Raw genomic sequence first — 5,873 nt, 5'->3', positions numbered from 1 at the left:
TCTTCAAGGAACTTCCTTACACTTTCACCCTCAGTTATAGAGCCCCGAAACGCATCTGGAATAGAGCGTTTCATGATCATCAAGCACATTCGGTTAGAGCGTTCCCATTTCTCAATTTTAGCCTCATCGAGGTTTTCCGTAGTGGAAGTGGGTTTCTCCACACGAAGTGCCAGATCCAAATCCATACAGCCGAGAATGATTTCTACGGCTTCCTTCCAGACCTTAAAGTTTGTCCCATTCAGCAGTTGGATGTTACTAATTTGAGCAGAAAAATTTGCAGCATTCGTAAAAGACACTGAATCCATATAACAAAGAATTATTAACATGTTTAAATATAAACAAACAAGTCATGTAATATATTTAAAACAAGACATGTTCACATAATAGACCCATCACAAGATACCTAACACAACATCAATATCTAGTCTTTGGACAGAGAAATCAATTTGTAAGTGGTACTCTCAGTGTAATGATCAAATATTAACAATCAGTTCTGTCAAACAATAGCCTTTCTTTGGACCGACTATTATTCATATGAAAATAAACTTTATAATTGTTACTCATCACATGAAGACATGTTCACATAATAGACCCATCACATGTATGTTATTATTTTGCCAAATTGTGTCTTCCTTTGGGCCGAACACAATTCGCATAAATAATCTGATACTCATCTGTGTAATTCAAATAATTTCTACAATAGATGTTACTTTGGCAACATATTGCATCAATTAATCCAAAATAATTACTAGACGAAAAATTAAAACAATATGGGTCCATTACTAAAAATTAATAATCTTGGAATTAATCCAAATTTACTGAATTGAAAACATGGTATGAATTCACTGAATTGAAAACATGCTCTGCAGTTAACATTTTGATATGAATAATTTATTTATAAACCAGAAAGTTCTCCACACAATCCAAATGAAAGCTAAAACGGTTAAACGAAACTGGAGCGGGAAGACGAACACGCTTAGCTTCTCTTCCGTTTTCCTCATATGCATATTCTTTTTCCTCATATGCATATCCTTAATTGGGTGGATATTTTTGTTCCACTCTCGTCTTTCACTCTCAGGAAGATGAAAATGGCATCAGGCCAAGACCGATGACAAGGTTGCTTGAAAAATCAGCGAAAGAGGAGACGGAGTATAATTTGTTGCGTGCGGGAGAGTCCGATGATGATTCCATTATAAAAAAAAATTATATTTCAAAACAATTATGCAATAATCAGATTGCATAAAAATTAAACCCTAAATTTCCAATATTTATAACATAACAGCGGAAACATAATTCAATAATCCACAAATTAAAATTAGGTTCATGCAAGATTGGGGAAACATCCTTAATGGCGAATCATAAAATTCAGAACCTATGCTCTGATACCACTTGTTAGAAATTCCCTATGATTGGTGAAATACCAATCCTATGATCTTGAATTTAATGATTCTCACACATATTTATGAATCAAAAGGGTGCAGTGTCATACCTGAATCCATGTTCCTTAATGTGCTCCTTTGATCCATGTTTCTGAAAGAAATGTGGTATGATGGCCTTCCTCAACCAAATCTTTGATTCCTCTTGGGACTTGCGTTTTCACTCTAATGGGGAGATGAGAAAACTAAAATTGATTTGGTATATTGGGGACCATAACCTTCCTGATGTGTTAACTAATAGGGTTCTCATTATCCGTTAACCTGATGGGTATCCATCCATTAAGCCCATATATGTTATAACATTTTAGAAATCTAAGGGATGTCACTAGTTAGATCACTTATAATGTAACCTCGAAAATAAATAGCTAATATCATTATATCAAATATATGATGCTCACCTTAATTAGAAATTTATAATTTCTAACCAAACGTTTTGTTACCATTTACAATATGAAATTTGTAAATGAGTAAAGTTGTAATTAGTCTATTTTTGGTATTATCAAGATTTTTTTTTCGGACTTCTTTTAACATGTGTCGCTCATATGAATCGAAGTCTTAACCTTTTGGTCATCATGAAAATCTAAAAAGATTTTTTATACCACTAAACAAACAATTTATTGGTAAAACTGTACTTAGTCTGAGTGGCTTATTGGATTCATTTGGTTCGCGGTCTTCTTAAAAATTCGTACCATTTTTTCTTCTCCAGCTGTATTTGAGATATTGTTGATATGAAAGTACCACTGAGTTTTGATACCTACCTCTTTTCTTGTCCTTTGTAAGGAGAGACAATCCCATTGCCAGCAAATTACAGGCTGGTTGTGACCCCCTCCAATTCTAGTACTTATTCCACTAAATTCTACTAAACATACCTTAATGTTTTGGATAAATAAAAATATGATGTCAACTCATTGTTGTATAGTTTATCTGTAAAGAATAAAAGAAAGTCCTCCTAATATCTTGGCTCTCCAAGTCATGCAACAAAACGCACGAAAATTATTTTATTATCCTTCATCTTAGGTCCCGGGAAGGAAAAAAACAATGCTCACTTAATGATTGAATATTTCACATATGGATGTATCTTGATTTCTTATTATGAATCATTTTTAATAGTGCAGTGATGGGTAAATGTCTAATATCATTATGTCTAGGAGCGGATGCCGTAAAGAGCAGGTGGAGGCAGCTGATAAAATGTATCATTATATCCTGAAATTATTTTTGAAATTTATTAAAATATTTTTTCATATTTTTATTTAAATAATATATCTTTTATTTGATAAAATGTATTATTTTATGTGTCATTTTCTCTGATAAAAAATACTTAATTATTAAATTTATAAATTATAAAATATATTTTTCAACAAATTATAACAAGTGATACATAAAGTAGTACATTTTTTGGAACAACAAATTTACACCATTTACCTACACGCAAATGATATTTGTCTTTATGGAGATATATTCATTGGAGCTCACGTACTTCTTCCATTTGTAGCATGATAAATAAATATAGTGCAACTTCTATGATCCTTCTACAAATTATGCATAATGGACCAAGTTGTATTATACGTATAGATGTTAATGTTAATGTTGCTTATAATAATATGATTTCATTTGAATTCCAAAAGATTTTACACTTGATGAAAGAGATTATATATGTATTTATAGTATATTTCTTATTGATGTTTATAAATTATTTAATATTGGTAATATATATATATTTTTATCCAAAAATTATGTCATATGAATTTTAATGAGTAAAAGAATATTTGTTTGAGATATCATTTTCAATATTATTTTTTTGGTGTGGTTAGTCATTCAAGTTGAAAAATTCTCAACCATATGTTGTTAGACATATCTTGTTTTAACAAATTATTTGTCTTATCTTGACTATTATGGTGAAAATTCTAGCAATAAAGACAATCATACAAAGTTATATAATAAGATAGAAGATGAATTTCTTGTGGATAATATAGTGATTTATATTGAAAAATAAATAGCTAAATTTTTACATATGATCTAATCATTTTTTTTTATATTTTTTGTTACAAAGTTAATTTTGGTTATAAATTGTGATTAAATATTGTTGATCTCTTTAAAATTTAGATTAAGATTTGCCATTGATTATGTCTACTAAATAAAAGTTTTATATCTTTCTATTTTTTTTATGTTCTTAATGTACTTCTCTTTCTAATACCGTAGGTCTGAACTCTTTTTGATTCAGGGACAACAGGCTTCAACATAGTTGTCACTTTGACAAAATAAACTTTGATTCATATCATATATTAAGAAGAAAAATCCGTTCCCAACTTTCTTTTGAAAATTTATCCCTTCATTTATATTTTTGTTTTGATTCCCAGCTATCTTTTCTATTTCGGTTTTGGTCCCTAACATCAAATTTGGATGAAATGCGGACATAGCCTAAAAAAGCCATACTTTAGAGGGACAAAACAAAATCCTCCATTTATTTAAAAAAAACTCCTTTTATAGTAAGAAACCCTTTCTTCTTCCTCAGTTCCCTCGTCTCCTTGTTAACGAAGCCGTTTGCTCAACGAAACAGCAACTTTTTGATGATGGTTTCATTGGTCTTGGGTAGAGAAATGGTTGTCCTTAAGGTAGCCTAGGGTGAGTACGGCGAAGAATGCCAGAGTGGTTTCTGTCTTAGAGAAGAGGAACTAGTTATGAATGGCAAAGATATAGGTCATGGTGGCTTAAGAAGTTGATGGTTTTGATATTAGTAAGAATAAGGTAGGCCAATAGGCAATAATCCATTTTTGCTTTTAGTCTTCATAAGTTAGGACTTTTTTTACATTTTAGTCTCTCTAAATTAACACGTTTTTTTATTTTAGTTCCTCTAAATCAGCATATTTTTAATTTTAGTCCATGCAGCTAAGTATTGCTTATGTCTCGATGCTGAGGTGGCTTCCGTCAGAGGTCAGATAACTTTACCACTTTCATACAAACTTGACATTTGAGATCAAAACTAAATCGGAAAAAATTGAGGGAATGATTTTCAAAGGGACCAAATTTATCATATGAATCATATTTCAGCCTAAGTATCAATTGTGTCAATTATACACTAATGGACGTTGGTGTAGTCATGCACTAAGTAAAAAGGGACTAAACTGTGAGAGATGAAAATATTAGTCATGTATTATAATTGTATCTACGGGTAAGTATGGGTCAGGTTGAGACGGTTTAAGGTTTGTCCTTATTCTATCCTGAATGTTGGTTGGATCATTTTTTTGAACCCAAACTTGATCTTAGATCCGAAGTTAACTCGACCCTAAGTCCTTTAAACCTGAACCTGACCTTATACCTGATTAAATATAATGCATCCTCATTTTATATAAAGTATCATGAATATTATTTATTGTTATGAATATGTAATTTGACATATAAAATGATATATGTATATATATTATTAAACATGTATATATGATAAAAAAATTAGAGAATTAATAATATTTTCGACCAAAAATGTGTCATTAATCTGTATATATTTGAATTGAGACAAATACAAACATGAAGAGTGAGTGACCATGGGAAGGGTTGGACCGGGTCGTGTTTGGTCCATACCCAATCCTAAATATTGAATCAAACTAATTTTTAAACTTGAACTCAGCCCTAAACCCGATAAGACCAACCCTATTCAGACCCAATCATAATCGGGTCATATCGGGTAAGTGGGTATGGTCGGATTATGCTCACCCTTATATCTTACCTCATCTTATTTATAGAGATAATACTTTATCCTTACTCCAACCTTCACCCTCATCTCATCTTATTGGTTGTCATATTCTCCCAAAAGTCACCACCATCACCATTTATTAGTCTTTTAAATTAAAGTTGGAGTCACGTTTACATATAATGTGATTGTGGTTATTTTGATCAATGAGATGTTGATTATGATCGTTAAGGTGTGAATTTATTGTAATTAAAAAAATATGTTTGAATTTAATATGGTTTGATGTAGTTACAATACGATCCAATCTGATTGTATTATGATCATATCATTGTGATTCAGTATTACATCTTAACTACAATGTGATGTGGTTGGATTGTGATTCATCTCTGTATTTTTTTATAAATGAAATTTTATTCAAAATAATAATGGGATGCCCATTTTTCTGTCATACTCTATATATTCAAGCAAGAGCTTTCCAGCCTAATAATTAAAAGAAGCTACTTAATTCTTTACTATTTATCTTTCCTTTAACATATTTTTTTGAAACCAGAGAATCAAATAAAACATGACATTGTGTTTGGTTGCAGGAAAAAATGGACGAATTAAGGAAAAAATAAGGGAGAGGAAAAAATAGTTTTCCAATGTTTTGTGGAGGATGAAAAGAGAGTTAAATAAAAGGAGAAAACGTTAATATGATGTTAAGATTTCATCTTAAAACTAATTGGTGAAAAAATAGTTAAACAAATAATTAA

This window comes from Lupinus angustifolius, chromosome LG03, assembly GCF_001865875.1.
Source record: "Lupinus angustifolius cultivar Tanjil chromosome LG03, LupAngTanjil_v1.0, whole genome shotgun sequence".
Lineage (NCBI taxonomy): Eukaryota > Viridiplantae > Streptophyta > Magnoliopsida > Fabales > Fabaceae > Lupinus > Lupinus angustifolius.
Note: the sequence above shows the minus strand (reverse complement) of the source record.